The sequence below is a fragment of the Perissodus microlepis genome, chromosome 5, assembly GCF_051167445.1.
Source record: "Perissodus microlepis isolate ML-2025 ecotype Zambia chromosome 5, ASM5116744v1, whole genome shotgun sequence".
Taxonomy (NCBI): Eukaryota; Metazoa; Chordata; class Actinopteri; order Cichliformes; family Cichlidae; genus Perissodus; species Perissodus microlepis.
This window is the reverse complement of record NC_140465.1, coordinates 37,284,585-37,309,918: the sequence shown is the minus strand read 5'-3', so window position 1 is coordinate 37,309,918 and position 25,334 is coordinate 37,284,585. Positions and strand designations below refer to the sequence as shown.

Genomic DNA, 25,334 nt, shown 5'->3' with positions numbered 1-25,334 from the left:
TACTGCGACAGAGCGCGCGGCTGTTTAGCCTCATGTTAGAGAGTCAGTCAAAAGTTTGGATGCAGGGATTTTCTTTACTTCCATTTGATGGTTTTTAGGAAACTTTCTGGAAGTGTCTGGACTCACTGAGCTCCAGGTCTTAAAACACTGATGGACTGTTGTTTCTGTGTGGCTCTCACCATAATATGTACCTGTGCAGCTTTGTAGAAGGCTTTGCTGTTAAAATATTGACTTTGTGAAGCTGGTTGTCTACAGTCAGACTCTCATCAGGGAAACAGTTCAGTGTTCATCCAGGTCTCGAGATCACAGAGGAGCTCAGACCTCATCCAAGCCAGCCCCTCCAGCTCCAGTGGTGGGTCACTGAGGACTTCCAGAGATATCTGAGGTGTCCTGGTTAGACAGGTCCAAAGTATACCTCACCTCACCAAGGAGGCATCCAACGCAGACTTGTTTCAGTGTAGAGAGCAGCAGCTCTGCTCTGAGCTCCTCATCCTATCTGGAGGGCTGAGCTGAGACACCCTTCAGAGGTGACGTTTGTGTCTCCTGAACAGAATGGGGGAAAAAGATGCACAAAAACTGCAACATGTTTCATTTTTAACCAAAAATTGTTAATTTTAAGGACAACATTTCTAACAAAGTGGGACATTTGACTGTAAAGACAAAAAACCTCTAAATACTGAACACGTTTGAAACATTACGCACAAGTGGGGAACCCACTAGACTTCCTGTTCCACAGGGGGCGCTCCTGAGTTCATTCTGAGTGAAGGCTCTGTGGACAGAAAGACGAATTTCGTTTGGTAAAATCTTCATGATGTTCACGATAGAGAGGATGGAGACACTTCCATCTGTAGCTTTTCTTCCTGGTACCAGGTTTCTGTGAGTTTTAGGGATGCCACGGCACTACACACTACTTACCAGTCCTCCATTTTTATTTGGGGCGTGAAGCGAGCAGCAACTCGCTTCAACCACCACAGCCGGCTGCTTCTTCTGCACACATGGACGTTCCCGCTGGGCTTTAAGTACGGATCTAGTGTTGTGTTTGGGAAACAGGCGCCATTGAGGAAGGCCATCCACACCTTTAACCGACCAATCAGCACGCATTAGGAGAATGCTGGTCTTTTAAGGTCAAAATCAGCTTCACTGTGATAAAAACTGAGGACAGGCGTGCGGTTTTATTTCAGCTCGATTTGTGGAAACTGAAATGTTTAATTGTGGAAGCAGGAGGAAATCCTCATTTTAACAGCTCGGCTCCATTCAGTCCTGCTCCCTGAGGACCTGAGCTGGTGCAGCAGCTTCTCTACAACAGGAAGTGGCTCGGGTGTTACGACACATGAATGAATCAGAGCGGGAGAGCGTGCAGCTGTGAAATGATGCAAGATAATTTATTTTACTTCATGCAAACAGGTGTGCTTTAAGTTTTTACCTCCTGCAGTTTTGCCTTTAAATGCTGGACTTTTTAAAGATGACTCATTTGCTTTCTGACCTTCACGAGTTTGTCTGCGTGAACAAACGCTCTCTCTGAGTTAAACGTATCGCCACGTCTCGCACCTGAGGAGCAGACCTGCTCTGTGACTGTAACAGGTTTCAAACTCACTCCCTTTTAGCACCTCCAGCAGTCCTCCAGCTGCTGCTGCTCATCATCATCATCATCATGGTGGCTCTTACAGACATGTACAACAGCTCGCTGCTCTTCATGATTCAGGGGCCGTCTCAGTGTCTGCGGAGAATCAATAAAGGAAGAAAAACAACCCCCGTTTCCTTGCGTCACACTTCCTCCTCCTCCTCTGTCGTGGTGAGAACTGATAGATAATGGCAGTGGTGGGACTGTGAAGTCAAAGTCTGCAAATAATGACACGTGTAGCACTGGGGTTGCCATGACGACAGAGTCGGAGCCCACAAGGTGCGATGGGAGCTGCTGTAGCAGTGCGGCTGTAATGTCAGGCAGCTTCCTCCTCCTCTTCCTCCTTCACCAAACGTTTGATTCTTTTTGTTTCAGCCTCGGTTACCGGGCAGATTCTGAATCAGACGTGAAACGAACAGAAACAAAATCAGGAGGTGATGCTCTCGCCTTGCTGTACACGTCAGCTGTGCAGCACAACAATGTTTCAGTTTTCACGGCGCAGGTGTCCTCAGGTACGTGGATCCAAGCTTCAGCCCCGTGAGTGTTGCAGTTCCTCTGACGTCCTGCAGAGGCGCCAGCAGTGAGCCAGTCCCATCGACTCCCACGTTAAAACTTTCCAGCAGAAATAATCGTGTTTACAGCTGTTATGGTCTCTGCCTTCATAACACCTGTACGATGATGTCACACGGCGTCATTCAGTCAGCTGACTTGTGGTGATGATGTCATCGTTTCACTGGTATTGAACCCAAAGGAGTTCATGTTACTGATATGAATACAGATTAGTGAGAACATTTGACAGAGGCGAAGGTTATGCCCAAGCGAATAGGTGCCACCTGTCCCGTCAGCAGGAAGTCCGTCCTGAGCTTCACGGCGTGGCAGGTTTTCAGGGCTGTTTGGCGTCCCTCGCCAGCTCTCTGTATTTACTCTGATACTCTTTTGTTCACACCATGTTCTGCATACTGTGAATGATTTAGTTAGAGCCTCATTTTTCTTTGTTCATTGTCTGTCTCATTATTTGTGTTGGTAATTGTGTTTGATTCTCTTTAATCTGCTCTTTGACTTTCTCTTCTGGAGTTTTTCCTGAAAACATCCTGGTTTACATCTTTTTACAGTCATTGTGCCTCGCGTCATCATCCTAGGGCTGCTATTCTGTTTCATCCTGGCGATGCCCACAAGGTGTTCCTGTTCAGACCAAAGGCCAAGAGAAGGTTTTGAGATCAGAGTTCGAGAGTCTGCAAAGCCACTCGCTGGATTGTTCAGATGTAACTGACAGAAATGTGCAGGATGTTTACAGTTTGTGAGCGTCGACAGAACTGCAGAGATGCCTGTGACAGCAGCGTCGGAGTCATCAGAAACAAGGTCTCTGATTGGTCTCTGAAAGGTGAACATATGTGAGGTGTGAAATGGCCCAAAGACTCTGATTCATCCCTGCTGTGTTTGGGCGTACGAGGCTAGACGCTGTCAGCCAGGACACTGCAGCTCACGTCCTGTTTGGATCATTTGGGTTTTTACTCCGAGTCGCCCAAAACTTATGGTTTGGGTTCAAATCAGCATCATCACAGTTCAACTCTCAAAAATGACAGGAAGTCCTTCCTGTGATGACTTCCTGGATATCTCCTGAGTGGCATGTTGGTCTGAGGGTTCCCCGACCAGGTAGAGGACCTGCTGCCCACATGACTGAACTGAATCCCAGTTTGTGTTTCTTTGTTTACATTTTCACTTCCGTCTGCACAAATTTAGTGACAATGCTTGAGCAACACGTCCTAACGGACCATGGCTGTGAAGCTAAGCCTACACTCTCTCTAATGCCCAGCAGGGGGCGACTCCTCTGGCCTAACGAGGTCTCAGTCTGACTGAATTAGACATGAAGTTCATTTTGGTCCCACCGGAGTCAAACAACGACGGGGTTACTTGTTGTTGGTTTGTGACTTAACTCCGCCCCTCACTCATCACAGTAAAATGTTCAGACTCCGCCCATGTCTTTGGCTTCATGTTGAGCTTCACCTGCTTCCAGATGGCAGGTGAAATGAACTGTTATTAACCAAACCAGTTAATGATCCATGTGGAGGAACATGAGTCAGTGCAGCCTGGGTCACATGATCTGCTCCTCTACAATAAAAGCAGAAAAAGGTTTTATTTTGAAAATCTTTTATAAATACTTTTGTAGTTTTTCAGCTAGTTTTGGACAAATGAGATGCTCTTAGTGTTAATCAGCTGGAACAAATGAAGCCGGCCCAGAGCTGAGCCTGAGAATTGAAGCCTTGCAGAGCTTGAATGCTTTAAATAGAGACCCTGCAGAAACTTGTGTATAGATTTTGCTGCTTTGTTCAAATGAGTCTTTGTAATGAGTTTTCAGGCTCGTAATGATCACTCTGAACGTACGCCGACTTGAAAATCTCTCGCGGAGATGCTGTAATTAACATTCGTAGGACTGACGGTTCAATCTGAGCTGCAGCTCTGCAGGTGAAGTGCCGGCATCTTGTGCTGTGTGGGTTTAAAGAGCAGAGCTGACAAACCCAACATTTCTGGAATCAGCTGGACTGAACCACGTTAATGGGTTTCACCTCAAATTACGGACAAGCAGCAGAAGGAGCGGCACAACAAATGACGGCGTTTATAATGAAACCCGTCAGAGCTCTTTTCAGGCTCTTACAAACTGATTTTCCCGCTGCTGCTGTCAAAGTCGGCCTTGCTTCGATCAGTCAGTCATCGTGCAGCGTTGATCACCTGACCTGAGAGAAGCTGCTGAACATTTTAGTTTAGCAAAAAAGCCACAGATGCTTTATAAGAACTGCTGCCAGTTATTTGTGGAGGAGCCGAGCGGTCCATGACATGCTCGGAGCGCCAGCGTGCTCGTTCGTGCTCCTTATCACTCCAAACTCATCACACACTGCTCAAGTTCTCACACTTTAATCTGCGACATTTTATTGGGCACAGGGTCGGCACTCTTACGCTCGATTTTCAGCGTGAGAGACAACAAAACTCACAAAAGCCGAAATATCAGATTTGACACTTCAGTCTTGAACTCTCACCCTGACCCCAGGACGACCCTGATGAACGTGTTGGTTCAGCAATAAAAGCTTCAGGTCTCCCGTGACAGACGTTTTAATCTGAGGGGACTTTGTGGTTGAATAAAGGTTAACAGAATAAACTCTGACAGGAAGTAGACAACGTTTGTTTGCAGAAACCAGAGACACTGAGATACCAGCAGCTTCGTAGGATCCGTAGTGTTTCATGTATTTATGACATCGGCTGTGCAGCCATGAGCAGAGGCGGACTCGTCAGGATTCATAATCTCCTTTTAACCCAGACAGTTAGCTTACCAGGTGGGCAGCCATAAAGGGGAGGAGCTAAAACAGCTGATTTGAACTGTGATTCATGCAAAGCTGCTCTGATAGAGACAAAGAATGAAAATAATGGAGCTGCAAACTTATCGATCTGATCAGCTGATCCTCGTCACTCCTGTCGGATGCTGGCGTGCGGAAATCCTTCGAGTGCGTCGGCGTCTCTGCTGCTGCTTCCTGCCAGAATAAACCCTGACGTGAGAGAATGTGTGTGCAGCTGTGTGTGATTCTTCCTCTTATTGATTTCTTCTGTTTCTCTGTGTGGATCCATCGAGTGTGGTGGAAATAAAGTGCCATGAAATCCAATAGAGAAGAAGAGGAACAATAGCCTGATGTCCCATTTAAAGGCTGCGGTGCAGCAGCCAGGCTCCGCGGTGTGGGTAATAGAATCAATGTTACAGACAACTGTCCACACTGGCTCTGTGAAAATGTCACAAAGAGAGTGAAAGAGTGATATCAGCCGCCGCCTCGACACTCTGATACACTCTGCTGACGGCTTGGGGCGACCCGGGGACGCAATTATTGTGACAGCAGCTGGACATGCGAGCATTTGAAGGCCACAAACGCACATGCGGTCTAAAAACCAGGCCAGGAAAGTGCATCACGTCCTCAGTCCTTATGCCAGCCAGCTGGGAGGCATCTGAAGGTGCACCAGAGACCAGGCAGGCTGTAAATTAGTCTGTGTAACCGGCCACATCAGGAGAGGCTGACTGGGACACCTTTAAATGGAGATCCCACTCCACAAACCACCGCCAGTGATTAAGGATTTATTACACGGCGTATAATTAGCCAGGACCTCAGGTACGACGTCTGCAGCCCTAATGAACTGTTTGCTCAGCTTGCACTTTTTCCTGGTGTTAGAGGAAAAGTAGGGCAGAGCCATTACTCACCGCTGCTCAGAAGAATCTCCATTAGCTGAGATCATTCTGATACTTCGCCCACCTCGTTCCACCTGATAAATCAGCCAGAAGGAGACAGAAACCATCACAACGAGACACGCTGTTTAAACAACATCACTTTTTATACCAATAAAAAACACAAAACAAACAAACAGCGCTCCCTGATGGCTGTGGCCTCTTTCAGAGGATGATGGGTCCTGCCACAAAGGGAGACTGTGTCAGGAAAGCTTTGAGGAGTACATCAAACTTAAGGGTTTGACTTGGCCTCTAAATGTCCTGGATCTCAATCAAATCGAGCATCTGTGGGACGTGCTGGACAAACACGTCTGATCCACGAAGGCCTCGCTTCACTTTACAGGACTTAAAGGATCTATGCTGACATCTTGATGCTGATACCACAGTCACCACCGTCCCTTTAGCCGTCAGTGCTTCTCGTGTTTGGCCGGCTGCACTGACAGCAAACCAGTTGCCTCGGTAACCTTTAATGGATTTCCCACACCGTCATGTCAAAGTTGTTTTTTTGTAATGTGTGTTGGTTCAGTCGCTCAGATCTAAGTTGAGATAAACTGAACTCGGTACCCGATCGCTGCGCACGGCTAACAACTTTGTCGGGTCGGTCTGGGAGAGTCCCATCTCAGCGTCTCTGCCCAGCTCACAGATCCAAACTGGTCCCAGAGGAAAGCAGCCTGTTGCTGTTCGACCCATCAGTCGTACTCACTGCAGACAGGACAGAGTGGGTGAGTGCAACACCCGACATGAACCTGATGCTTTTGCTCACGCCGTGTTCAGATTTTCACGCCTTACAGCTCTGCGATGCCTCACGAGACGCTTCAGCGGTTTACATTTTGCAGCAGACATTTCCCCACTGTCTAAATGTGCTCAAGCGTTTCCTCTGATGACCTTTGCATCACTAATGACGCTCCGCCAGGTATTCAGACACCTACCGGCTTTGTGGCGCTGGGCACGAGCGTTTCATTCATGACATTTAGCCGACAGTCTTCAGCGGGGAGGGAGGGAGGGGCAGAACAATAAGAGAGCAGGTCGGGGTTTAGTCTCCGAGTCAAGGACACAGTAATTCATCACAGCACTGGGGTGGGGATTGAAACTTTAACCTTTCAGCTAACCGCCCAATCTTGTCCAACCAGCAGGAAACAGTCGTGTCCGTGAGGAGCTGAAGAGGAAATTAAGGGCAGCGTTTGGACGTTCAGATTAAAGCTTCCTGAATTTATAAAACTGCATTAATTTCTTTTAAATTCAGCTCAGTAACTTCACACATTAAGTCAAACAGTCTAATCTGTGCGTATCTGTGCACACGCCTTTTATTTGATCTAACCTTTAGTCATTAAATCCCAAAGGTTAGCGAGCGCTTTCAGCAGGAGACCGCCATGACAAACGAAAAACAATATTTAATATTTAAAATGCATCAGGGTTCAAAGAAAAGCTTCAAAACAACAGTTTACATTCAGAAGCTGGTAGCAGCAGCTGCTCATTTAGCTGGCGAGTTGTTCCTTCCAGGCGGCTGATCTCCGTTTCCTGTCACTCATCGTAAATCACTCATCCATAAACCTTGTTTTGTTCTTGGAAAGCTGCACAGTTTGTTTTTTCTGGATCTCCACAATTAAAGGAGTGAGTGGAAAGTTTCCATTATCCACAAACAGTCGACCCAACCCAATGCTGAAGGGTCTCAAGCCCGCAGTCCTGTGGAGGCCCAGCAGGGGGCGACTCCTCTGGTTGTGATTGCACATCTATGAGAAATGAACCTGCAGCTCAGGTGGTCTCTGAGCTTAGTGAGCTCTGTCCTGATGGGTTTCTGTAGCTCTCATTGAATTAAACATGAAGCCCACTTCCTGTCAGAGTCAGAAAGGAACAGGAAGCAGAGTAGGATTCAGGGCGGGGCTGCTTGTGATTGACAGGCATCTGAGTAAGAGCACGCAGAGCTGCTCACTTTCCCCTCGTCCGTCACATCTGGTGTTAAAAGAAGATCAAAGTGAGAACGACTCGAGGTTCACTGACCCAGCCGACGGCTAAAACTTCCACCTTTTATTTACAGTCTGAGACCCATGCAGAGAAAACATGCACCGATGCAGCCGCCTGAAACAAACAAGCTGCAACTGAAATACACAAAAACTCCAAACTCTTTTCATCAGTTCAGAAAGAATCATCTGAGACACATATTCAAACAAAGGCCTTTGTTGGTCTGCCGTTAGCTCGTTAGCCCGATCTGTTTTGTTCTAGTTAAAGGTCTATCAGTGCTGCCATCTTTGAGTCGTCTGAAAATTCACGAATGTTTGTTTATTGTGTTCCTCTGGAAACAAATAGAATAAACACAGCAGACGTGACTTTGGCTCTGGTGGAGTTTCCTCTGCCCCATCACAGACGGCGGTCCAGGACGTACCCGCCTCTCGTATGCAGGAGTGAATATACGGATGTCTAAAGCTTTCAGTCAGAGTAAAAATGCCATTTTAGACCAATAGAGCCCATGTGTCTGATGAAAAATAAAACGTGTGTGTGAGAAGCACAGAGCTAAAGAATATGGAGCCCAGATTAAAGAGGAAGCTGAGGGTGGATGAAGGACAAAACAAAGAAGCCCCGTGGGAGTCACAGAGGAGGCCAGAGATGGAGAACACTGTGCTTCACCCAGCATGCCTTTTCCCATGATGCCCCTGGTGTCTCTCTGTTTGTGGAGCTTGTTACTTTGCTACTGGCTGGGTGACAGTCCCTTCCTCCCCTCAGCATGGTGTTGGCTGTGATGAGATGAGGCCGTAGGCGGCGGCTGAGGCAGCGAGCGAGGGCGAGATGCAGAGTGGAGGCATGGAAGAAGGCAGGGGAGGAGGAAGGAGGTCAGAGAAGGAGGGTGGGGAAATGTTGTGTGTCTGTGTGTGTGTGTGTGTGTGGGGGGGGGGGGCTGGAAGGAAACAAAGGGAGGGATGGAGAAGTGAGAGGAAGATAACAAGTGGAAGTGCCAGCAAGAGCGATGGGGGTACAAACGCCGCGAGGGAATGGGGGATTTTGTGCTAACAAGCAAAGCCTGAGCTGTCTAGGTGTGAAAAAGTCAGAGGAGGAGGATGAGGAGGAGGATGAGGAAGCCACGGCTCCGTGGGAATGACGCATGAGAGAATCCTGAGGAGCCTCCAGGCAGACTTCCACCAACCGAGGGTGGATTCCTCCATCCTGCAGCACGACAGCAGAGAGTGGACCTACATCGCTTCCACCACGACATCCAGCCACGTCCTTGCACAGCAATGAGACGTTTGAGCTTTCTGAGGCAGAAACACACGATGCTGAGGCCAGAAGACACTTATTTTACACCCTGTAAAAATCTCACCCAAGAGCAAAACGCGAGTTTGATCATGTGAGAGAAAACTGGCCGCAGCAGCTCGGAGATGAATCTCTCTCATATTCCAAAAAAGGCTTTTGAACAGAAACAGCAGAAAGCAAACAACAAACCAAGACACACGAATCCCGTCAGTCCAACCATGCCACCGAACAAACACCAGCGCGGTTTAATGATCCTCAAACAAAAGTCCAGCACAGTCCACATCGTTTCTCTTCTTCGGTGTCTTATTCAGTGTGTAACATCTGGTCCATGCTTCAATGCGGCTGCGCTCCATGTTCAGCTTCATCATCCCCTCTGACACAAACCAGTCAGACGTAGCTCCAGAGCTGGCTGGACTTCCTGAGTCTCCTTCAGCCTCTGATCATTTCCTTTAGTCTGTTGGACATCTGTCCTGACTGTGAACCTGCAGGAGTTCCAGATGTTCACATGAACCTTTATAGTTTGAGGTGTGCATTTACCATCCGGGCCACAGCACCTGGTTTCCAGCTCACGTTCAGCTTGTGATGATGAGCTCTCTGAGACGACGGCCTTTCCTAAACGCTCCTCTGTCAGCGTTAGTCCAGATTATTATACTCATAAAAAACTTTTGTTCTGTAGATATTTGAAGAATTCATTTTTAAATATGAATCTGATTACAGACACATGACGCTGACACGTCGACGTATCACCGAGTCGGAGCTCCTCCATGCTGTAAATGGAGCTTATAACATGTCATCAGACTTACTCCAGTTTCATTCACTGCATACCTTCAGGTACTCGCGTAGCAGCAGCATCGCGTACAGTGACAGCTCAGTCTGGGTCTTTATTATAGTTTATATACTGAACATGATGTTGTCATATACTCCTGCATTAACGTCTCCGTCAGTCATTACAGGCTCTACGTTTTTCTTCTTTATTACACTTATTAAAGGTTTTGGACGTAATAATTAGATCAATAAATAGAGTGTCAGTAGAACGTAGGCTTCCACTCTCAGATGACTCCAGGTGTCCTCTGCCTTCGTTTCTGCCTCTGAAGTAATCGTTGTGCCAGAATGCACTGACGTCTGATTATGTGAAACTGCACAGATATGTGTGACAGCCTGATTTCTTCTGAACTCTGAATGTTGTGTGACTGATGTTCAAGCCCGAGCGTCCAATCAAATCCTGTGTTACTGCCAATGTAGGACGTATAAAGAAGACGCAGGCTGTGAAATCCTTACGAGTAAATCTGTGTTTTTGTGTGAGTGAGCATCAGTGTTGGGCAAGTTACTTTGAAACAGTAATTAGATTACTAGTTACTGAACGCTGTTATTCCCTCACTGGTGAACACAAATATGTAAGTAATGCATTTGAACAGGAAACATATTTCATGTCTATTTATGAGAAAACGAGGACATAACCAAGCCTCATATTTGTAACGAAGAACATATTTCAGAATCAAACACATGATGGGAGAAAAACACGACTCGAGCTCGACAAACTTTCCCTGTTGTTGCTTCTTAGTCGGTAAAACAGGCTCAGATTGATGGTCATGCTCATGGACAAAAATAATGTTGGAAAATTCGTTTTGGGGAACAGGAAGAAAACTATTGAGCTTAAATGTTAAAACAAAGGAGAATGCTGAACGATTAACTGGACCCACCTGGATTTAGCTGAGCAATCATAGCTGAGAGCCTCCACTGGATGATTCCTGCAGTGATGAAGACGTTCCAGCTGGTTTTGAACCCTAACAGAGCAGCTTCTCAGTTTCTGAACAGTCCTGTCGGAGGGTCAAATTATTCTTGGAGATGGAGAACGCTGTGCTTCCCCCAGCATGCCGTTACCTGACGCTAACATCGGGGCTGAAGAAGTGATGCTCAGCATTTTCCCATCAGTGGATTCGGCTCTTCCATCATGGCATGGCCATATTCCCAGATGAGCCAGGACCGAAGGAGCACGACAGACGTCCAGACTTTAACCCCATTGAGAATTTTTGGGATGTGCTGTTACTAATAACACGCAGCCATATTTTTGGCCGCCCTTATTTACTGTCTGTCAGACATCCTGCTGAGCAGTTGTGTCTTCCTGCTGCTTTGTTGCTGTTTGGAAACGACTGACGGGTGGACTTTAAACACACTAAGCTTTGCCATCGTTTTCCCTCTGTTTCTGGCTCTTCTGGCTGAGTGCAGGACCTTTGGTGGTGATTTTGGTTAAATACATCGTTTCCTGGCTTCCCCCGTGCTGGCTGCAGATGCTCGATGCTTTCATTACCAGGCAGACGTTCATGTTCCCCTGGTTTCTGCTCCCCCTTAATACCACACCAATAATGAGCTCTGCTGCTCTAGCGAGACAGTCGCTCCCCTTGTTGTCAGAGGTAAACAATTCTTTGAGGATTATGGGCCAGACTACACGTCTCGTCTCAGCGGTTCACTTGTAAAGGCTTATTTAAATGACAAAATAAAAAGTAAAATCCCTGACACAGTTGGCAAACACGCAGCGGTAATTAGACACCGCTAAGCAGTTTACTGAAGACGTCGACACAAAGACAGAATTATGACTTTACACTGTGGAGGGGGAGGGGGGAGGAGGGGAAGCACCTGAACATGAATCCCACTCCCCTGAGTAGGAATGCCTTCCATCCACGCGTTCATGGCCCCCAGAGGATGAATCTGTAAGGAGGACGAGCTCCTCCAGCGTCACAGCCGACACACTGACAGAGTCTCACAGATATTTGGAGGATATTTGTCATTACGTGTATTTGAACTGTTGAGATTTATATTTGTAAATCATGTAAATCTGCTTCACACATTCACGCTCCCATGAGGATAAACACTGAGACACCAAAGTGAAAACTGATCATCAAATTAACGTCTTAGCTTCAGGATGAGTCACATGACAAGTCTTACTAAATGCTTATGTTTGGTCTTGTTCTTCCATCTGTTACCTGTAGGGGTCTCCACAGCAGAGACCCAGACCCAGCATCCTCCACTGCCACACCAGCCTCTGCATGTCCTCCTTCCCTACATCCATGAATCTTCTCTGGGGTCTTCCTCTTTTCCTCCTGCCTGCCATCTTCATCATCCTTTGTCCCTCAAAATAATTCAACAGCACAGAGGAACAAGAGGAACAGCTTCCAGCTGTGGTCCACATCAGAAGATCAGGACCAGAATCATCTTTATTTGGTCAAGTCTGTGCACACAAACGAGGAATATATATAATATATATGTCATAAGATTCCTGTAAATTAACTTAAAGCTCTAAAGGTCGACTCCAGGTTCGCACACTTTGATCCACTTACACTGAAACACTTTTACTTCCACATAATCAAAACTGGAAATTAGAGTAAATAACCTTCAAGCAGCCCTCAGTGACCACACTGAGTCCAGCTCCACTCACTGTAATCAGAGTAACACCAGGAAGCCTCTTTATTTAATCCATGTGGGGGGTCAATGCTCCACATACATGAACCTTTCTGATTGTTAAGCCTCTAATGGTTTCACACAATACAGCAATCAGAGCACACGGCACTGTCACGTCCAAGTTCATGGCCAAAGAAACAGGAAATGATTCAGTCTGAGAAACAGCGACTCAGTGAGAAGTCCAGAGAGATTCATCTCTGTAAGCTTGCTATTAACCATTTGTTGACGAGCCCTTTAAATGTACCTGTAAAATGGGTCAATAAAGGGATAAAAAGGGTTCGTCTGAATAAACAGTGACTTCCTCCCACAGATTTATACAGCAGGAAGTCAAACCGCACTTCTTTATGCCAGTAAATTAACAGTGACTGGGCTGAGGGACCATGTGACCGCTGGTTAAAAGCCTCTGAACCATCAAGAGGTTTGAAGTTTAATTAGAGAGCTCCTCCCACACAACCACGAGGGGGTGCGAAGCCCAGCAGCAACCTGAAACACAGCCAACGCTCACAAACCTTCAGCTGCACAGCAGCTGTTTGATTCGTGTTCTTTGATTATTCTTATTCTTGGTTTTTCTGCAGTTCTCACTGACCTTAGTTCTCCCTCCCTCAGTGTTTAGTCTCTGTCCCCACGTCCCCCGTTTCCTGTCTCTACGTCTCCTCAGTCGCTGTGTCACGGGGCCGAGTGGCCTGTACTGAACAGGACTCAGGTGCAGAAACCCAGAGCAGAGACAGCAGATGATGTAACAATTATTTATTAGGCTTAAGTGCAAGAAACATAGCAAGGTCAAAAAAAACAAACAAACAATAAGACGTGGAGTTTGACGTGGCGTGGGCTGGGAAACGTGGCTAGGGCGAGGGAACGGGGCCTGAGATGCTGAGTGGAGCTGAGCAGGGAACAGTCACACTGAAGAGAGAAGACAGTGGAGTTAGGGAGGTGGTGGAGGCAGCTCTGAAGTGGCAAGTTGTAAGAGTGGCAATTCTTACTTGCAGTAGGGGACATGGAGCGTTGAGAGGGGGGTGATGAGAATCCAGGGGAGCTGAGTGGCGTGGAAAGGCTGACCTGAGATCCGGGGCTTCAGATGGAGTGTGATGGCAGGAGGGCAGGCAGGTGAGGCACAGAGAGATTTTCAAAATGATTGCTTGGTATCCTGAGTCCGGAGGTGGAGCGTGAGCCAAGGTGAATCCAGCAACTGCAGCACAAGAAAGTCTTGTTAACAAGATAAATCACAGCAAGAACCTGAAGCATAAGGGCCTGTTACCAACATGGGTTGATGACGAACTGGCAGTGAATGAACATCAACGTGTGGCTTAAATCCCTCTGACTTGATTGCCTGCAATAGGCTCCAGGCTTGCACGAGCTGGAGGAGTTGGCCCTGCCCAGGGGCGGATCCCAGGTAAGTTCAGGAGCCTTACGGAAATTCCAGCCACCCACCGCAGACCATGACAGCGTGTCTTGGGTCTGTTTCCTGTTTCGCTGATAGCTCCTTGTCCTGTGTTTGGTGCATTCAGTTTTGCGTCTCGTTGTTTGTGATTGGTCCCAGCTGTGCTGTCCTCCTGTGTCTCGTTCCCTCACCATCCCTCTGTGTGTTTAGTCCTCTGTGTGTTGTTGGGTCGTCTGCTTTGGGTCCACTATGTTCTGCTCCACGGTCGGCCTGCACAGACCTCGACAGGCTCCAAAAAACTTTACAGCAGAAATTGTTTTGTGTTTGACATGAAATAGTTTGGTGTCTGAGTTTGCTGTGTGCGCTTGCAGCTGTGTCTGATCCATAAGATGGAAATATGTTGCTCTCATCTGAGCATCACTAACATGGAATACGACCTCATCAACATGTGATGGTATCAGGATCCCTCATGTGCAAACTTAATGACCATCCACACAAAACCATCAAAAAAGGTAACATGATGAAATCACACATTGGTGACACAACCACATACATGTGCTGGACTACAGTAAAAAATACAAAAATCACTGTAAATGTTGGTAAAATAAGCACAAAAAGATCAGCAGGAGCTTGAAAACACAGCAGTGTATGTGCGACTTTACAAAGACGAGCGGACGACAGCTTTCCAGGTTTTATCCTGATGGCGGAGGAAGGATTTAAAGGCCGACCTCGCGCACACGTTTACCTGACACCTGTGCCGTTACACTAATGCCCATAATTCCCTGCACTTGCAGTCTCTTCACCGTGACCTAATGGTTCGGCCCCCTGGATGATTATCTTATAACATTTAAACCATCGTTTTATTCATTACGTTCATGCTCGGCTCATCACATCACGCAGTGGTGTCACAGCTGGTTAGACCGGTCACACAGTATCAGTGCTACATGAAGTACTTTTACTCACACGGGACTTTAAGTTACTTTAATGAAGTATTTCATTCAGGCCAAAATCACATGAACTTGTTTTGGCACTTTTCAGCGTTGTTGTGTTGCCTCCTCGCCTTACAGCAGCCACCGTACAAAGACACCGCCCCTTTCCCCTCAGAGCGCTCCTCAAAGCAGCGAGCTCGGTGGGCGGCGCTAAGCCAAATGTGGTCGTTGTTGATTGGCTGCACTCAGAGACATCTTTGTAGTGACTGATGCCTCCCAGGGACGAGCTGGTGGACGAGCGCTTCGGTGTCTGCTGCTGAATTTGAGGGTTACTGAGATGTGAGCTGTGCAGAAACGTAATGAATGCAGACTGGTTCCCACTGTGGAGGGCTGACAGGTGACTCGTGTGTCTGTGGTGTGTGTGTGACATTTTCATACTTCATTTTATTCTTAAAATAACGTGTGTGACTTCTGGCTGTTTCTTAAAGACACAGGCTGCAGGATATATTGTTGCTTCAGTGGTTCCCTCACAGTGACTCATGTTGTCCCCAAAAACAATGAAGTCCCCACAGAATGTTTGAGAGGCTGAACACGTGTCCCCACATCGCCACTGAAACAAAACACACATTCAGGAAGCAAAGAGACACACAAACACACCAATACACAAGTGAATACAGAGGTACACACACACACACACACACACACACACGTTTTATCATGTTATCATCAGGTTAACGATAATATTCGTGCTTCGCGTGACCCCGAGCACACATTTAACTACAGGCCGTGCAGACTCGCCGTGAGCACACGCAGCATTATAATTATTATTATTACATCATCATTATTACATATATTTAGTGAGACCAGCTGTCAGTGGGTAAACTGTAAGTTTGAAACATCTGCAGCTGATCCCCACACGCTGGTATCAAAATCTCACTTATTTTATTGGCCGTATGAAAGCAAACCTTAGTCACTGACATTCTCGTATTTGACGTTGTGCTGATGCTCCTCGGTTTAATCTCCTCTCGTGTTTGTGAGAAAGCTCGTGGCTGATTCGATTCAGCGACTGCCAAGAACGAACGTTTGACAAAGAAGTCTGAAAGGAAACAAGAAGAGCTCGGGGAAACGTGGCGCCGAGGCCGGTCAGCTGAACATCCGACATCCGGGATTAGACTTCAGACTTTCTTTTCTGCGCGTCACAACACAAAACAAGCGCTGACGCTGCAGAGGAAGATTTAAACGCCACGACAGGAAGAGCGAACACAAACAAAGTGACATCTTTGGAGAGGGAATGAAACTCATCAGAAAAAACAGTTTGACTCTGCTGAAGTCTCCAAGCACAGCTGGACGTTTGCAGGACGCAGCACAGACTGCTGGAGTTTACCTGGATTATACTGTCGAGGTGATACAGAGTCTTTCTCCACCCTGACGCTGATGACAGAAGTACTCTCTGGTATTTCTCCTAAACAAAAAGCTGATGGTGCACTGAGGACATGAAGGTTACAGCAGTTACTCTGACGCACAACAGAGCAAACTTTGAGGAATCCACTTTGAATGCTTTTATTATCCTGGCACGGTGACGTTTAAACTCAGTCTGATGCATTTATCTTCATCAGAACGTTTTTTGGTGAACGGGATGTTCGAACTTGCCTTAAAAGGATGTCAATAAATACATGTATGAGAATGTGGCGTCCTTTGTTCACACTTGAATTAAAGCAGAAGCCTGCAGACATCTCTGGGATTTTAGGTTGGAAGCGTCACAGGACTCTCCACGTCCACCAGCAGCTTCGTGCACAGCTCTCTGAATGCTCCAGGTCTGGACTCTGATTGGACTGTTGGAGATCTGCTGCTGTGCTTCCTGGACAAACATCTCCACTTGGTTCCAGAAGTCTGGTAGTTTGTGCAGATGCAGCTTTGCAAACCTGAGCTCTGCTGCCATGTGAGGCTTTCTCCTTTATTTAAGTGAGCGTCTCCAAAAACTCTGCAGAAACCTTTGGTTGCGATAAATTTATGATCTTCTCAGTGAAATATTCACGAATTGTCCGGGTCTCTCTCAGGTCCCGGTCCACCCTCTCTGTCTCTCTTTGGTGAGCGTGTTAATTATTCTTCCCTCCTCACAGGTGAACCGGAGACTGTAAGAACCAATCGGGGCCCGTTATCTGAACCTGAGCAGATAATAATCTGTCATCAGTCTGAGCTCGGCGAGGTCTGAGGAAACACCAAGTCTGGGAACTTAGTGTGTGATTCACGTCTGTTGCTCTGCTACTCCAAGCCTCAGTTGGATTCATTGAAATCTTTGAACGTTTCCCAGAGTCCTGCATCTTCAGTAAGCTGTGTAACCATGACAACCATTTTCCTCATCAGTTTGAACTCTGAACGTTGTCTCTGTGTGTAACCCGTCTCTTCCCGCTCCGTGATCAATCATTTATTTCATTTTTTATCTACAATGGCCCGGAGCTCCCACCAGCATTACCATTCTGCCCGGCTGTCAGACTGTAATGGGAACATCATTCTCCCTGTAAACCTATTTATCCATGTTAGAAATGCAATGTTTAAGTTTCAATCAACAATCAGTCTCAGTTTTACTCTTTATTCAAAGAGTTTTATCGCACGCTGCTTCATTTTTTTCTTCTTTGCTTTTAAAAAAGTTCAAACCTTCTCCAAGTCTGCAACAGGAAAAGTTTTTAGTGTCAATAATTCATTCCTGTCCTCACTGAGCTGTTAGTGCACTTACTGCAGATGTTTCTCAGCTTTAAACCACAGACGGTGAAGCAGCTGCTGCAGGTCAGCGTCCTCAGAAAGCAGCGTCTGCTTTCATGATCGCACCATTGATCGGTGCTCAGAGGCAAACGTGGGCAGAGAGTCAGGAACAAACCGCTCTGACGCTGTGAAGTGAAGCGATGGTTCATCGCAGCCTGTCCCATAAACACGGTAGCAGTCACAGGTGTCACCGTTCGTTAGGTGCAGGACTCAAACTGGGTCACTTTTATTTACAGATGCACACCAGGTGAAATCTATGCATATGTACAGTGAAGCAGGGGAAAGGAGCTCCGGGGAATCCAGGGGAGAAGGTCCCGGGCAGGGAAACATTCACACTCCTCACACGGTCCGTGACCAGTCCACGAAGAGCTCACTCACATCCACTCGAGGTCCACGAGGCAGGGGTCCAGGGAAGTCTGTCCAAGGAGAGGAGACAGACGTTAGAGAGAGCCGGGGCTACGCTGACGCTGGGCAGCATAACGATCGAGCAGACTCCACTGAGGCCTTAAGCAGTGCGCAGGTAACCATCTGTGATGAGTGGCAGAGCTGTGTGGATGAGGACAGAGGGAGGGACCGTAGTCTGACTCCGCCCTGGTGAGGAGGGGTGAAAACAACATCCTAGAGATCCCGGAGACACAACAGGACACAACAGGACGCCCATCACACAGACGGGACGTCATGCAAGATGTAGGAGAATAATAATATTTTAGAAGTCATAAAAACACTGAAGCGTTAAGTTAAACCTCCTGCTGGGGTCAAACAGGGCTCACAGGCACGAGTCCCACCTGGTGGTTGGGATCCGTTACATTTCACCGCTTTCTGGTTTGTTTTTACATTTTGTGTATTTTCTGTCTTATTTTTGTCACTTTTCCCTGTTTTTGGTTGTTTTTTGCTTTCACAGCTGATCTTCACGTCCCAAACCGTCCAGTCTTCACAGGAAGCAGGTTAGAAAGTCTGCGCCGATGCTGGTTATAAATCCTGGAAGGTGCATCACCACAGGTGTGTCAGACACACTGCACAGACCTCAGGTACGACTCTCCTTCAAATGAGACACTTTTCATGAGAAGATGACACACAACAAAGAAACGAGTCTGTAGTTCTGAGCGTGTAATTACAATAGATGAATAAACGACTGGATTAATAACCTGCTGTGATGTTTTACTGGAGATGAATCCGTCCCAAACAGATTCAGTCCCAGAGCTGTTTTCTTGTGGCTGACAGAGCAAACACACGTGGAATAAAGACTTTAAGGGACGCAAATGTGTGCAGATATTTTTGAGCAGCACTACTATTCTATGATTTCTGTGTGAGGTACATTAGTAAAACACTCTAAACAGTGATAAGTGAGTCACTCCCTGGGAGTGCACTGTTGTTCACTGTACTTTTAATCATTTTACCGTGCTGATTTGTCTGAATGTGAGATTGTGGCGGGGCGTGGTCTGCAGTGCGGCTGCAGGAGAGATGGATGCACCTGCAGTCACGTCTCGCCGGAGTAAAAAGTCTGCACTGGGTGCTGGTTGTTATTGCTGTTGGTGTTCGGCTACTGTTCGTTACAGAGATGTTTTAATGTGCTTCTTTATTATTTTCTGATGTTTTTGTTCCAGATGTGAGAAATAAAGAGGAATGAATCTGCAGTGAGTGTTTTGTATCTCTGACAGCTGGATAAACGGCTGCAGGTCGCTCCTGCAGAGCGGCGACGGTGTCCTGAAGCTCGCCGCTGTGGTTCTGGTTAGTCACTGACTTCTGTGGAGGGCTGAGCCTGTAAGCAGGACGCTGCTGTTGGAGCTTCTTGGACAGATGTTTCTGTTTTCTTACATCATCACGTTTGAACCCTGCAGTGTGCGGCTGCATCACCGTCCTGATTAGGACTGTTTGCTTCTTCATGCATCCCTCCGGCTTCTTGTAAAGACAACTGAAATTAATTTCAGGCCTCAGTGAACCAAATTCTCCAGCTGGGGATCCGGTTCACTGATTGGAGGTTTGGAAGCGGGGTGAGGGATATGTTTCTAACAAGCTGCCTTCAGCCCTCTGGCCATGAACACGAGGAGCTCAGGAGACTCTGAAACAGAGGATGCAAATGATTCCACATCATCTGCTGCTGTAACCGTCATCTGTGTCGACTGCACGGAGCAGCCGCTCGCCGCTCGCATTAGAGGGATTTAAAGAGAGAGAGTCGGCGTTATTTTCAGCTACGGCAGAATTTTTATTTCAATACACGACAGACTAAGTTCAGCCTGATGGGTCCACACTCACTACACCGTATATATGGGTACAGTGCTTTCATTTGTTTGAACCTTTATTTGTCTGCGGCCTGAAAAGTTCTCAGTCCACTCCATCTCCATCATCTCCATCATCATCATCATCATCATCCTTCCACAGGTCTTGTGGGTTTCGAGAGCTCTGGTCTCATGTTGGATATTTTCTTCCATCGTTTTGGAGGTTTTGGTTTTGACGTTTCTGTGTATGGCAGCGGCCTCCTGGTCACTGTCCCGTGTCGTTGGTGTCTCTCAGCCTCAGTTTGTTCCTCCTTTGGCCTGTTTGAATGTGACTTTGGTTGTTTGGTGCCCGTCGAGCCTTGTTGTGGGTGTCTTTCTTTCCTCTTTTTAGTGCTTTTGCACTTCTTTTGATGATCTTGTTCTTTTTTGCTAGTTTAACTTTGACTTTTTTGGGCTGTATTGTGTGATTTTTATCACTTTCCCTTCGTTACGGTGATCTTGCACTCCCTTTGATGAGTCTGGGTTCCTTTGTGTGTCTCTTTGTTGAACTCGTGTCTTTACCTGGGATATTTTGGAGGTGTGGTGGACCCTGTGGGGCCCCTGTGTATGTGCCTGGTGGGTCCTTTTGGTGATTCATTCATGCCACAGTTTAGAAGCACTTCTTTCAGGAAGTGTAAAAAGTGAATCTGGCTCCACGAGAGAAAAGAAGAGAAGATGTTTTCCAGCGCTGAGTCTGAGGCACGGCGTGCTGAGGGAAACACTGAGGCTGCAGGAAAGTGACATGAGTCCTGGACTTGTAATGGGAGAGACTACACGGCTTTGTACTCAGGGACCTCGAGCAGGACAGTTCAGGAGCAATGACATGAGTGGGTGGCAGACAGAAATGAAAAGGAGAGCGAGGGGAGTCGTGCGGAAAACAATGGTTCAGTCGAATCACTTCCCCCCTCACAGCTGTGAGCCGCACACCTACCAGCTTCCTGTCTGATAAAACATCTGATCTGTGGACTGTAATGGGAGAGGACTTATCATGAAATAAGATGTAGAGACAGCAGAAAACAGGAGCGATAGGAATCGCTTCAGCGAGAAAGAGGGAAAAGAGGAGGCGAGGGTGAAAGTGAGGGCAGGGGAAGTGATGGAATCCCGTGAAGCCGAGGCGGCGAGCGGAGACGGCGAGCTCTGGCTCAGGTGATTTTTCTCAGAGTAAAGCTGCAGACCTCTGACCCTCTTCATGCCTGGAAAGGATTTCATTTTTATCCTGGTGCTTTATTTCAGTCAGGGGGGAGGAGTCAGAAGCAGAGCCCACTGCCGCTCTGCCAGAGTGCTTTTGGGCAAGGCATCAAAATCATCATTTAGAACATTTGAATGTTCTTTGAATAAAGAGCGTCACTCATGAGGTGCTGGGAGAACTCACCAGGTGCAGCAGGTGCAACAGGAGGAACAGGTGCAGCAGGTGCAGCAGGTGCAACAGGTGCAGCAGGTGCAGCAGGTACAACAGGTGCAGCAGGTGCAACAGGAGGAACAGGTGCAGCAGGTGCAGCAGGTACAACAGGTGCAGCAGGTGCAACAGGAGGAACAGGTGCAGCAGGTACAGCAGGTGCAACAGGTGCAGCAGGTACAGCAGGTGCAGCAGGTACAACAGGTGCAGCAGGTGCAGCAGGTACAACAGGTGCAGCAGGTGCAGCAGGCACAACAGGTGCAGCAGGTGCAGCAGGTACAACAGGTGCAGCAGGTACAACAGGTGCAGCAGGTACAACAGGTACAACAGGTGTCCCATTTTTGTGCTTTTCGGGGGAGTTTTTGTTTTCTGATACTATCTGACATGTTTTTGTTGGACTGTTTGTTTTTGGTCTCGTTACAGTTTGTTTGATGATTTTGTGTTACGATCTAACATCTTATCAGCTGTGCTCTGTATTATTCTGCTGCCGTGGGGTTTTCGCCACCCCGTCTCTCGGGTTGTATGTGCTGTTGAATTTTCTGTGGTGGAGGTGATTTTGCACTCATTTCTGAAACTGAAGCATTTCTTTCATCTCGTTTCGGTGACTTCGGGGAGGCAGAAACCGAATGCAGGGCTTTAGCGTGAAAAGTGAATTTTCAAGCGATGGCGTCTTTCCTCAGAGACGTTTTAAGGTTCCACATGAAGCACGAGCTCGATTTTAACAGGCGCTGGGATGAAACAGCTGCTTCTTATTTTTATTTGTCTTACCTCAGTGTGGTCACTTTAATGATTTTGCACCTGCTCTTATTTCTCATTGCAGCATTTCTGATTTTATTTTGGTCTGGTTCCGTTTCTTTCTGTTTTGACTGACTTGAGCTTTTTTCTGGGACAGTTACAGGTGTACACCTGGGTCTTTACCTGCCCTCAGTGTCCATATCACAGCGAAGGAGACCAAAGAAAACATTTACTTCCAGACACGACACCATTTTCGTTCTGCAGCTTGAGCTCCATCCATTGCTGAGCTTCTCTGGAGCGCCCCCTGTGGGACAGGAAGTTCAGTTGTCTCTGCCCTCTCGTGCAAATGTCACCTGACATGGCTGTGGCCAACATGCTGTTCAAAACTGACGCTCGTCTTTTATTTACAGTCTGTGTCTTTACCAGACTCTGAATGGGGAGAATACGCCCAGTTCACAAATCCCAACGACAAACTAGTTGTTCTGGAAGTTTCTTTCTTCGTTAATGAAGCAGAGAGTGTTTGTGGAGAATCTCAGACTGCAGCAGGACTTCCTCTAATTACACTCGCTGTAATTTCATTTGCCCTCGTCGTGTTCAGTGATTAGCAACAAGCAGATTATTAAATCGCTTCTTTAATTCAGTCATTATGTTTTTCTCTTCCACAGAGCACAGAGACATTCTCACAGACACCATTTAACGTCCTTCTCTTTGAGTCTGAAGGTGCTGAAAGAAGCTCGACATGAAGTGACAGAAAATGAGGAGGTGACAATATCAGGAGCACAAAGGCGGCTCGGCTTTTCACAGAGATATTCACAAAGTTAACCCTCTGATGCATAGTGGTCACTGGAGTGGACAGCTACTAAAACGCACATATCTCTTTAATGCATTGGTTTCTATAGTGGAACTGCACATTAGCCTCTAGAGTGCTCTCTGCTGCCATGCTCCATTGAGGTCAATTCAGTGTTCAGTTAGTGCAACTGCAAGTAAATTTCCTCTGAGTCAAAGATGGCAGACAAACTGTCATCCCTGCTGACTGCTGGCATATCCTGTCAATCCTTCTATGCTAGAAGAGCCCAACAGGTAAAAAAAATATGACGATATGCAGTAACATCGAGGGAAGCATATTATCTGTTTGGAATAAGAAAATGTTTATGTCTAATATGTAGAAAACTACGATTAACCATGTGTCCAATGAAGTGGACAGCAGGCATTACCCACTATATTTTTTAACATAAGTCATAAATTGCTTCATTGTTTTGGTTATAAGTGTATATTTGTTACATTTATAAGCTACTCATTTAAAATATATATTTTTGTGCAGATCAGCTGTAGTTTGAGTTACTATAATAATTATTTTATCATATTTTGTAGACTTCAAATGCAGCAAAGAATAAGGCAGCGTACAGAACGGTCCAGGAAATTCCATCCAGCTCCAGTGATGATGAGTTCAGTGATGAGTGCAGTGATGATGAGTGGCTGCCAGAGCAGAACAGAGACATACGAGCTACGGATGATGAAGACAGACAGTCAGGATACAGAAAGTGAGAATGATGAGGGGCAGGGTGAAGAGGAAGGTCAGCATGATCAGGGAGCTGTGGGAGATGGGCGCATGGCACCTGACCGTACTCAAGCCCGCAAAAATGTTTGGAAAGTCCAAGACAATGACTTTGATGGAGACTTGCCTCCTTTTCTAGGAGAGTGGAAATTAAATGTGGAGGGCAAGGATCCATAGTTTTGTTCAGACATCTGTTTCCAGCAGATCTAATTGATGATATAACATACAACACCAACTGGCAGAGGAGCTTGTCGTCAGCAATAATGCAAACATCACTGTCACACGCTGGCTCCACAGTTCTGTCATCCACATGGTCTCGTCCTGTGCTGTGTTGCCAACAGGACTGTTGATTGGTTTTGTTATTTACGCCTAAACATTGGAGCTATATGAGCTGAAAGTTCCCCAAAAATGCTGAGATGTTTTTCAAAGCATACAAGCAAACAAGTTGTTAGATTTGTATTGTTGATTGTCATTTATGCTTAGAAATATCTACTCATATATGCTTAGAGTGTTATAATCAATGTCATGTTGGTAGAGGTTTGATCCTTAATAGTCTGCAAAGACTTTGTGTGTATTCCAGAGTGTTCTGGCGTTCACACCCACATCCTGGGAGCTCAATAAAAGAACAAAGTTACGGGGGAGCGGACGAGAGCGACTGGGGTCAAGCGAAGGAACGGCGCTTGTCGTGGTTCTCTCCCTCATGCATGAGTAAGACGAGGAACTTTGCCTACTTAGTGTTCAATGCTTTTGCTGTGTAGTTGAATTGTCTTGAACGTTCCAGCGAATAGGTTTAAGCTACAAACCTATCACAAGTGTTTGTATATTTACAATAGAACACAAGGTAATTCATTTTTACAGCAAGTTCCCAGTATTTCATGCTGAGTGCTCGGGTGCATGTAGTCCACTGGATTGGACAGGTCTATAACTCTATAAAAAAACATATTTTTGGAAAAAAGGAGTTGAACTTTTTTTTTCATGTCCTGAGAAGAATAAAAGAAAAAAATCTTGACCAAGGCTTTCATAATTCATGCATCGGAGGGTTAAAGAGTAAGTCTAAAAAATAGGCATGAGGATACATGGAGAGGAAGAATGATGGGAATAAAAGTGAGGAAGAAAAGAGGACTTGGAGGGAATAAAAGAGGAGGATGGATGAGCGAGGAAGGGCACGCAGGTTGAAGTGAAAATGCCACAACATGAAGAGATCAGCCTGCTGCTTTCTGCTGGCTGTTTTCATCGGACAGATGATCCTGTAAATCCTTCCTCTGTTGCAGAAAAATCATTACCGCTGGGAGACTTCTCTGTGAGTCCTCTCACAAGCACACAATGACACAAAAGGAGGACTTTAGAAAGAGGCGCACAGTGTTGGACAGAGCTGTCTGTGGAAAACAGTTCCTCGCTGGAACCGGCCCGGCACCGGCAGCCGAGCGAAGATATAAGAGCCGTTAAATTTGGACTTCATTATCGATTAGATGGAACTGGCGGCCCGGTTAAGGTTCCGCTCGCAGGATTTATTATATGATGAGTTTCTCTTCCTATGAATGAGCTTCAGTTAAAGGGTCGATCTGCTGTGTTTCAGCCCTCAGGCTAACTGATGAATCCAGCTGCATCAGAGATCCCTGTGACATCATCAAAGCTGACCAAAGAAAAAAACACGTCCTGTTATTCCAAACAAGTACTCGTAGCTGTAACCAGTGCCGTTTCACAATAGTGTCAGTGATAGTGTCGTAGACTGTATAGCAAAGATGGAC

At 46.6% G+C, this 25,334-nt stretch overlaps 1 pseudogene; it reads left to right on the top strand.

Annotated features, from left to right (window-relative positions):
* Positions 1–23,036: 23,036 nt before the first annotated feature.
* Positions 23,037–25,334, top strand: part of LOC146387816 (uncharacterized) — a 60,746-nt pseudogene continuing 58,448 nt past the window's right edge.